Source organism: Pyxicephalus adspersus, chromosome 5 (assembly GCF_032062135.1).
Source record: "Pyxicephalus adspersus chromosome 5, UCB_Pads_2.0, whole genome shotgun sequence".
In the NCBI taxonomy this organism is placed as follows: Eukaryota; Metazoa; Chordata; class Amphibia; order Anura; family Pyxicephalidae; genus Pyxicephalus; species Pyxicephalus adspersus.
The window spans coordinates 38,627,979-38,639,490 of record NC_092862.1 but is presented as its reverse complement, the minus strand read 5'-3'; positions in this window follow the sequence as shown (position 1 = coordinate 38,639,490).

Genomic DNA, 11,512 nt, shown 5'->3' with positions numbered 1-11,512 from the left:
TACAAATGAACACAGGAGTTGTGTGGGGGAAAATCAACATGAGTGCAAATGTCAGACTATAAAAAAAACAAACAAAAAAACAAAGAAATAAAATCATGACAATTTATTCAGAAAAGGAATATGCACATAATACATTCAAATACCAATGTGACAAAGATAGAAGCCCAAGGTCTGTTGTCACCAGCTTCTTTTATATAACTGCTGTTCCCAGCTAAGGATTAAGCTAGCGTTGAAAAGTTGGCCTGACCCTACTATATCCTTTCTTGGTCAGGTGAGCTGCACATCAAATGATGGACTAATACTAAAGCAGGCTAAAATATTGACTTTTTGGCTCCAGTGGCAATTTAGAATGTCATGTAGCTATGTGCAGGCACCTCTGGGTGTTGGTAAAGAGTTAGCCCACCCAAAACTGATAACTGCAACAGGAAAGGTATGGCTGTTAACCATGCTTTCCTGTGCTACTCTGTTTACAGGAAGTGAAAGGAAATTAGTGACTTGGGTTTAAAAGGGAATGGAGCATTAGTGGTTTAAAGGGGGTACATGAGAGCCAGGTGTCCAGATAGTGTCCCTCTGGTGATATTAAGCCTGTGTAAGCCTAGTGGAATTTCAGTCATGTAGGCTAAGTGAGCAGAGCAAATGCCACTGCCAATAGTGGGAGCACGGAAAACAAATTCCTGATGTGCATGAGTACAGAATCCCTCACATGCACCTATGCCTTTTCATTTTGTATCTATTCCCAATCTACGTCACCCAATCTTGCACCTGCACAGTCCAAGATTGGATGACATAAGAAGAACGCGGAAGAAGAGGAGAAAATGGCAATGCCTGGCCCTCCCTATGATACCAGTATGACGCAGGACCCAATGGAAGAAACCTTGCAATAGATAAGACTGATCTGCGGGATTGAATGTAAATGTGATTTTTATTGTTTTGGGTTTACTTCTGCTTCAAAGCTGGTTGATTTCAAAAACTGACTGAATTTATCCTGTAGAACGTCTACAAGAAAACTGAAGCTAAGGGAAAAAATGTCCTTGGAAACAGAGAAGGTGAATGAATTAGTGAGATTTTATGTTTGAGAATTGATATGGCTGTTTTGTTGTACACAAAATATAAAAAATTATTTCAGGCAAATTTAAGTACAAACTTTCGCATCCTTTAATTTTTAGCTCACAGTAAAAGTGCCTAAGTGCTGCTAAAATACCTGAGGAAAGATTATGTTAGAGGACTTTTTAGAAAAACAACTTTAATCTCTTGTTTTTCACGTTGTCTTATATAGCATTGTCTTGAATAGCAGAGTGTAGGAGTTACAAAGATTCCCTATAAGAAAAGTGAAAGTGACACCACCATACAGAAATAATTTTAAGTACAAAATAATGGTGTTATGCTCTTTAAGTTATTGCTTCTTTATGATACTAATGGCCAAAAAGACAATCTTTCCAAAGTAACTTTTAATTTGGGATCCTTTTAAATCCTGCTTTACGTTGGTCAACAGGCTATAAGGTTGTAAAACAGTAGAGCCTAGGCACCCTCACACTCTACTGTTTTCCCAGACCTGGGATAATTATTTTAGGATACTACTTGGCACAAATAACATTTCTAGACCTCTATAACAAATGTCCAAACTTAATATGTCCACTTTAAGTTGTATACTTTGCCAGTTTTTTTTACTATGCTAATGTGGCCTTTTATAAATTCCCCTGGTATTTATTGTCCATATTTTTCATATTCATAATAGATTTATAATAGAATAAACATGCACCAGACTAATTGCAGTGAATAAGTGAATTACTAAAAACTTTTATTTTAAAGGGCACATTCATGAGAGATTCATGGAGAATTTCCTAATCTTTCCTTTGAAAAAACGCTTTTTCGGCTGTTACTTTTGCTTCTGGGCTATTGCTGTCCTGAAACAAATACAGGGATCAGAAGTTCTGAATCTCATTTACATTATGCTTGTTTGTGACCTGTGACTCAAAAATACTCCCAAGCAGCCAGGCATCCATCTTTTTAAAATGAGGCCTTCAATGGCAGCTTTCATACTTCTGCTACACCAGTCACTTCTACAGTAAGCTATACAAACTCTCCCCAAAGACAGGTAACTTTCAGTGCCTGAAACCTTGAATTTATATTTTTTTACAGTTTTAGCACTAGAAGAGTTCGATTTTCTTTTCACTTTTTTTTTTTAGAAGGGGCCATGTGTTTCCCTACTTGAGATTTCAACACCTAGTAAATTTTTTTTTCTTAATTTTTTTTGTTTTTTTGTCTTCAAATCATAAATTAACCCAATGTATACTCACCTGTCCCTGTTTCGTCACACCATCACCTTTTTCACCCATTTTGATTGACCAGACCGGGATGTAACTCCTGCACTGCTGAGCATGAGCTGCTCAGCTAAATTTGGGCTGATAAAACTGCGATCAGGCAGGTAAGAATGGTAATGCACAAGAGACATTGCCCGTCCTTTTCGGTAATAAAGCCCTGCCTGATGCCAGATTTTAAAAGTTGAACTTTAGTTCCACTTTAAGTAATTTACAGCATAGGGATCTGAATAGGAGTCCTAAATACTATTGGGAACAGTTCATCAGTAAGGTGGAAACCACCTCCTTTTCTGCTATGGTGGGCAGTTAGGTGGCACAGATTCTTCCTCCTTAGGTACCCTCATTTTTAGTCCGCTTGTCTTGTCTGATTATTCTAGTGGTATATACATAACATTTACAGTTGGATTTTGTTTTAAATAATCTGCATTTGATGTTTTAGGATTGTTTGTTTATTAAATATAGTTAGTAGGCAGAATATTACCTGAATGCTGTTCATATTTTGCAGTAATTAATTTTAGTAAAAAAGAATATCAATAAAATTATGTTTAATAAACTGTTATATAACCCGAAAATAAACAGCCAATATTTTAAAATCATGTGAAGAAAAGAGAAAAGGTGTCAGAAGAAGAAAATGATTTCTTCCAGAATAATGGTTATCACTTCAGACAATTCTGATTGTCATTTTGCTACTAACTAGCCCTATTAAAAGTAATTCAATGAACCCTTAATAGACTATTAATTTCTCACTTAACCAGTTCATAAAAGAGATATTAAACACATGCCAGGAGGATCTGTCACTGTTCTCTCTTCTTCCTTAGACAATAATTAAAAGGTTTACAAGATTCATAAATCTTCCCTAATTACATTTTGCCCTTTTTTGTACGAGGGGTATTATAATCAACGATCTTTGTTTAAAGATTGCATGGTCATTTGCAAATCACTTACATTTCCATATTTTGCTATTGATTTTGGTTTTAACAATAACTGCCAACAACCTGTATTTTACTTTTTTACATGAAAATTTCCTATTAGTTCTAACTATTTGAGACAGACAAAGAGCTCATTAGCTTTCAATCTGCCAGTTGTTTAAACCCTCCAAAAATTGGGTGACAATGAATGACATGCTTCTCTGGTATATTTACATCTAGGAAATAAACTTCTTTATATGTGTTTAATGCAACAATGCATGTTTAAACAAATATAATGTGTAAATGTAAATAAAATGTAAATTTGTAAATGTTGGTATGATAAACATATTGGGCCTGATTTATTAAAGCTCTCTAAAGCTGTAGAGGATACAATTTCTTTGGAGAACCTGGGTGATCCAGCAAGCCTGCAATGGATTTCTTCAAAGTCAGTTGCTTTTTGTTTAATTGTTTAATTTTTTTAATGTTCTTTTTTTTTTTTTTTGGATCACCCTTTACTAATTAAAGTGTATCCGCTCCAGCCTTTGAGAGTTTAAATAAATTAGGCCCAATGTGTGCTTATTCTACACTCTATTCTCATATTCTAGCCTTGGTGCAGAAAAACTGATGATGCGTTACACTAAGGACATGCCCAGAACTGCTTATCTTCTTAATAGGCAGTATAACATTTTGCCACAATAGTAATTATAGCAATCATAAGTAGCTGCTGTTTTCCCCCCCCCCCCCCCAGTGGTAACCCTGAGTGTGACTCGGGTAAAAAAAAAAAGATGCTGAATAGCTAAAACAGTGAGAACCAATAGTAAATAGAACGTTACCTGATCTGCCAGCATCCTCCTTCATCCTTTCCATCTCCTCGTTTCCTCTGGTTGGCGTCCTCTGCATCTGATGAGTCACTGGGGAGTTCCTGGTGACGTTGATGCGTGAGGCCGTCGCTAGGGGCACGGCGGGAATTTCAAATTATTTTGTATTGCATTAATACAAAATACCTGTATTAAATCCAATACATTGGATTTATATGTCTAAAAGCAGTACATTGTCCATTTTATAATTTATTTATTTTATTATTTTGACATGATTTTGTGTTTCAAACTTTGTTATACTCATCCTATTATTTTATACTGTAAAATAAATTTTCATAAAAACAATGTACTGCTTTTTTAGACATATAAATCCGGACAGAAATGAACCGCCCCGGAGGTTAAATTTGCAGATGTCCGACTCGATTAAGCCTGAATTGGGTCAAACATAATTTATTGTAAAGAACTGTGAACCAACCAACAGGCAGTTGGAACACTGCTCATTGTTTGAGTTAAGAACTAAGTCACAGCTAATATTTTCATTGGCAACATTTTGTCCCGACCCAATTGTTAGGAATTTTAAGCAAACATTGGGTAAATTCAGTAGTTGTCGAAGTGAACCAAATGTGGAATGTTTTGATTAACTGCATTTAAATTGGAACTGCAATACTAATCATATTAGATTTAAATTCAATAAATTGTGTAAATGTTGACTTTTTTAATATTAATTATTTCAATACAGTAACCCATAATAACTCATGTTACTGGCTTTAAACTTTAAACATTAAAGCATACCTAAACTCTGAAATATCACTTTACGTAAAAAGGGTAGATAACCCTTTTATGTAAGGTAAAAATTCTGTTGTTTGTTTTTAAGTGCAACACCTTTTTTTGTAAAAAAAAAAAAAAAAAGCCACCACCACCCCCGAATTCTCAAACAAGGTCAACTGTTTGTTGCATCCCTTTATTAGTTGTACGTATGCAATAGCTTTTATGTTCAGAAGTTACACAAATCCTCTTAAATGATTCATACCAATTACAGTGTTTACAGACAATGACTTATCTTTTCCCTAGGCCCCATCATACAAATCTAAACTGAATAAAAGTCCAGTTTTAATTTTGCTAGGATGATGGATGTAAGAAAGTCATTAAAAAAACTGTATGACTCTGTAGGATAATTTGGGCTTACTGAGTGTTCTTACGAAGTTCATTATAAAATAAGTGACCCCATGCGGTGATGTGACTAAACAGAACTGAAATTTCACCACTTGGAATTCATAATTGTACTAAAAGCACTCTAGTTGCAGTAAATTCATTTGGAGGCTATGTATAGATTTTAATGAAAAAAAGATAAGAAAAGGACACAGACTTCCTGGTAAAAATGTTTGTTGTTTGGCAAAACAAAGGCCCCAACATCAGCTCTTTGAATATGATCTCCAAAATCCAAAGCAAATCATATTTATATTGAGTAAAATTAAAGGCGATAAGTTTTTACATGTTAATAAATCAAAATACCTTAAACTGTCTACAACATTTCTAAACAACATTTACCTTATTTGCAACTTTTTTATTTTATGGTATGTAAAGAAGGTCATATTTTAAAAAGGCCTAGTATCTTAGACATTACCAACCAAATATAGGTAGTTTCCATGCTACAAGAAAAAAGAAAGCAATAATTAATACGGCAATTCAAGGTTTTAAAATTACCTTACTTTATGCTAGACACTTTCACATTGCTAACTGATAGCACAATGTTTAGGTATAAACAATTACGGGACAGGTATATAGTTCAGGTATAGCTCAGGTATAATGGGCAGATATCTGGTTATAGTCAGTGCCTTTGATTTTAGGATTCCAAGACATACCTTTAAATATGCACAGTGGCCATGAAAAGTCAGACAAAAGGCAGGCCCCCAACTTCAATTCAGCAATGTGGGCATCTCAGTAGATCAAGTAACCACTGAATATTGCATTGTGAGATACAGAATGGGGATGTGCCTCTCCCCCAATGTCAAGAAGTCAGCATAAGGGTAGAAAATTTCAGGTGGGTTCCAAGAGCCCTCATAAGCCGTAAGTTTCTAATTAGACTGCTTTTTACCACAAGGACCCCCCCACCCCTCCATTTCTCCGGCTTTGCAGTGTTGCATTTTTACTTGCACATAATTACTTGTCAAATGGGTTGCAGATGACCCTGTTTTCATGCACCCATAGGCTTTCAATAACTTCTTACTAGTAGGTGTTGGGATGTCCCTGCCTAAGCAGAGGATCCCAATGAGGGCTTATGTATACAGGCCTCAAACTTGCAAGCATGTTAAATGATCTTTGGTTTTTGCTGTTTTGACTTGAGTTGCTTATAATTAGAGTTGAGCAAAATGCAAAAAAATTCTGACTTGGATCAAGTTCAGTCAGATCATTTAAAAAATCAAACCATGCTCAGAAGTTCAGAGTTAGAATTTGTATTTTTTATTGAGCCATATTTTATCCGTCAATGACAGGTTTAGTAGTGTTTAGCTGTTGTTGTCCAGTGTCCAGATTGTGAGACCTGATTTACCTTCAGGTCATAATATACTTTTTCAATTACATATGGAGCAGGGCTTAACCAATCCAACCACCAGATAATGACAGCTGAGTTCTGACTCAGAATCGTCTCCGACTGGGACCACCCAGCCACCACTACTGATGACTTAGTTGTAGGTTGTTTCTGGCAGCTAATTAATTGTTCCGTACTTCATATGTGCTGAGATGCTTCGAACTGCTTTTGCATTCACTTAATCTTGCATGATAAAGGAGAGCAACTCAGAAGTAAATACATGCCTGTGAAAAAAAGCCCTAAGGCTTTTTGAATGACTAGTATGCTGGTAATTGTTTGCTCCTATAAGATGTAAAAATACAATTCGGTATAGTAACTCTGTTTCCTTTTTTTTCTTTACATTTACATGCAGATAATTTTTAACATAAACAGACAGCCAAGGGAAGAGTATCAAATTAAAAAAGTTCCATTAAAACAAAACAATATAAAAGTAATAAAAATGTACTGAATATTATAAACAACACATACAGTTTTATTAGAGTAAAACATTTTTTTGGATAGTAGTCCTTCCTAGTAAAAAGACAACAACCTGAGTAATGTAAGAAAATGTATTCATTTGTAAATTTTGATAATTATACAGGCAGGTGTGCTAATTATATTAATTATACATGCTTTTTAATTTAGCTTTATTGACTTTGTGTTTCTTCTGAATCAGGAGCACAGAGATCACCTGAAGCAGTCAGCTGCGGCCCTGTCAACATCCTTGATCACTGAGTCTGATGCAGACAAAGTAAACATAGATGAATAAGGAGAAATGTTTAAATGTTTTTTCATTTAGTTTCAGGTAATCTCATAAGCTCAGTCATTACTAATTGTATTTAAAAAGACGGTCGCCACTTTGCAAGGGGAACCTCTCCACAGGGCTTTATGTAAGAAGGGGCAAATGTCCACTCTGCTTGCTCAGAGTGCCTGCTCTGCAGAGAGCCAATAATTTATTTTCCCTTTACCCCCCGTAGGTTGGGGTAAAAAATGCATGCAAAAAACGATAACCCCGAGCCACACTCCGGGTAGCTAAAAGCATTTAAAAAACCCCACTTACCTTGTCCAATCGGCATCCCTTGGCATCCCATCTTCAGCCGGCTAATGCAGTGATGTTCCTGGGGTTTACCCGGTGATGTACATGCATGCGTCAGTGCATGTGGGAGGTGCAGCGGGAAACAAATATTTTGGATTGGATTCAATACAAAACTGTATTGAATTAGGGATGAGCGAGCGAGATTTGTAAGTTCGATCTCATGGCGAATCGGGCCTTTCTCGCTTACCGAACATTTAAGCGAGAACAGCCTTGTGATTTGCCATGAGGTCCTGTTCTCGCCGAACAAACGGGGGAAAAAGCAGGGGGCGGGAAAGCCCACTACTTCTGGCGGGAATGGCGCAGCTGGGAGCGAATCATTTGCTCCCAGGATGCACAGCAAGGCCCAGCAGCCCAATCAGGAGAGATCTGAGCACATGCATATATACAGGGAATGGAGGAGGGGTTAGTCACTCCATCTTGTGTTCTGTGTAAAGAATAGAAGCAGGGAGAGATGTGCATTGTGCCAGGGACAGGTTAGGAGCCTTCTGTATATCAGTAAATATACAGATATTGCAGTTTTTGATGCTACCTGGTCCTATGTACCAAAGAAGCCAGTTTGGTACAAAAACATTTTTGTCCCACTTTCCAAAAAATACAGATATTTCAATACGTCATACCTCTTGCTATTTACCAAAGAAGAGCGTTTGGTAAAAAAAAATGTCTGCCCCACTATATAAAAAATACAGATATTCCAGTGTTTGGTACCTCTTGCTATTTACCAAAGAAGCCAGTTTGGTACACAAAAATTTCTTTCCTACAATTAAAAAAATACAGAGATTTTAGTGTTTGATACCTGTTCCTATTTACCAAAGAAACTGTTTGGTACAGGTGCATTATTTCCAGAATAAGTGAAAGATGAGCGGTAGACGCAGGGGATGGCGTAGCGTTGGGTGACCTGCCGCATCTGGGAGGGGTCATACTCCCTGGCAGTCTGCCACTGGAGGACAGCAGCAGCAAACTGTTGGAGGCAGCAGCACAAGTTGTTAAACAGGTCTGAGATGTGTGCGGAGCACCAGTACGCTGGTAGATGTATTGAGAGGGCGGAATACAATCATACATCCACGTCATGTGGAGAGTATTGTGGACTGGGTCTCAGGGGCCTCAAGTGCAGCAGGCTCTTCTTCTGCAGCAGCAGCAACCAGCACAGCCATGACAGAAGCAAAGACAGGAGTTAGCGTGGCTAATGTGCCTGTACCTCCCGATGACTCTCCCTTGTTGTTTCATGAACAGCCTGAAACAACAAGCAAATTTCAGAGCAGAAGGCAGACTTTGGGACCCTTGGAGAGTGTGGTCAGCACTTGCTGGATGAGGGTTCTGGATCAGTGGATGCATTTGCAGATGTTGGCTTGGATGAAAATGAGGATGATGATGACCGTGATGTCACCTAGGAACCACCGGTGTGTGAAAGGGCTAGCAGCAGTTCCGAAACAGACGTAGAGGAAAGGCATCAGCAACAGCATCAGCAGCAGCAGACTGGAGATGGAAGGGGCTGCAAATCTGCCTCATGTGAGTCCCAAAGAACACACAGACGAGTGGGCACAAGCAGGGGAACAGTCAGAGACGATGTGACCATGGTGGAGATGGAGCTGGAGCAGACACAGGGCACCCAGCAGACGCAGAGGCAGCCAAAGAAAAAGAGCAGCAGAGTAGTTGCATGCACCTCTCTAGTGTGGTCCTTTTCCACGCTGAATTTCGATGATTGGTGCGTAGCAATCTGCATCCTGTGCCACAGGCAGATCTGCAGAGGACAGGCTGGATCCCATTTGGGTACAACATCCCTGCTTTCCCACAAACCAAGGACCACAAACCAAAGTAGGGCCAGTACTTCCATTCTCTTGAAGGAGGTGGACCTACGTCATCCTCTCTTCTTCCACCTACATTGACTCCTTCTCCACCTCCAACTGTCATTGCTACTACATCTCAGGAGGTTGGTGCCAACCAGACTTCTAGTGGCGATGAAGTATCAGCTTCTCCTTGCAGGTTTTGTGGCGTCAGATGTTTGTCACTGCAAGATGGGTACTCAAGTGACCCCTTCAGCTCCCCTAGCTCCCAGTCCCTTCAGCCCACTCTACCGGAGTTTTGCACAAGGCATCAGGCTATGGGCCCAACCAACAAAAGAGTGATTGAGCTCAATTCGCGTCTAGCCAAACTTTTGGCCTTGCAGCTACTGCCGTAAAGGATTGTGGACTCTGGTCCTTTCCATGACCTGTTGGCCTGTGCCGAGCCGCGATGGAATATACCAAGCAGGCATTACTTCTCCAACACAGCTTTACCCAGTTTACATGCACATGTAATGGGTAACCTCTCCCGGGCATTGGCATTCTTGGTGTCTAGCCAAATCCACGTCACCATGGACAGCTGGACAACCAGGCACAGTACCTGTCCTTCACCGCTCACTGGGTGGCCTTGCATAGCTCAAGGGGCATTGCAGCACCCAGTACCCCCGCCGAGGGGTGTGATGGGAAAGCATGGGCCACCCCAGTCCTCTTTCTCCTCATCCTCCTTCTTCATTCCTTCTAGCGCCAACCCCTCTCTTTTCGACACTCGTTATGAAAGGCTAGCAGCGGAGGACATTGTGGTTAAGCAAGCACGCCACTACGGCTCCCTCAAGAACACAAATTGCCAGGCAGTGCTGAAACCATGGGGGAGAAAAGTCACACCGAGAACTCTTGTCCGATTTGCACAGAGAGGTTGAGGCTTGGCCGACGCCCTCCCGGATCACAACAGGCTACGTAGTGTGCGACAACGGGGCTGACCTTGTGGCCCCGCTGCGCATGGGCCACATAACACATGTGCCCTGCTTTGCGCACGTACTAAACCTGGTGGTACAGAAGTTTCTCCGCACGTACCCAGGACTGCAGGACTTACTGAGACAGGCTCACTCCATCTGCAGCCATGTACACCGATCCCCTACTGCTGCCGCGGCGCTTAGCAAGATCCAGTGCCAACAGAGGCTGCCACCGTATAGAGTGATGGGTGGCATTGTCAATGTACTACACCCAGCTCTAGATGCCAGTTACTAACACGGTCCCTGCTCTTTCTCAGGGCCCACCGCCTCATCCTCCTGCTGTTGCTGCCTGTAAGTACTCGATTGACTAAAACTGTACACTTCTGGGTGGCATTGACGATGCACTACACCCAGCTCTAGATGCCAGTTACCAATGCGGTCCCCGCTCCATCTCAGGGCCCACCGCCTCCTCCTTCTGCTGGTGCTGCTGCTGCTGCCTGTTAGTACTCCGTTCACTAAAATTGTATTACACACTTCTGGGTGGGTGGCATTGTCAATGCACTACACCCAGCTCTAGATGCCAGTTACCAATACGGTCCTCGCTCTGTCTCAGGGCCCACCTCCTCCTCCTCTTGCTGCTGCTGCCACCTGTCAGTACTCTATTCACTAAAATTGTACACTTCTGGGTTACATTGATGATGCACTACACCCAGCTCTAGATGCCAGTTACCAATGGGGTCCACGCTCCATCTCAGGGCCCACCGCCTCTTCCTGCTGCTGCTGCCGCCTGTCAGTGCTCCATTCACTAAAATTGTACACTTCTGGGTGGCATTGATGATGCACTACACCCAGCTCTAGATGCCAGTTACCAATGCAGTCCACGCTTCGTCTCAGGGCCCACCGCCTCCTCCTTTTGCTGCTGCTGCCGTCTGTCAGTACTTCATTCACTAAAACTGTACACTTCTGGGTGGCATTGATGATGTACTACACCCAGCTCTAGATGCCAGTTACCAATGCGGTCCCCGCTCCTACTCAGGGCTCACCGCCTCCTCCTGCTGTTGCTGCTGCTGCTGCCTGT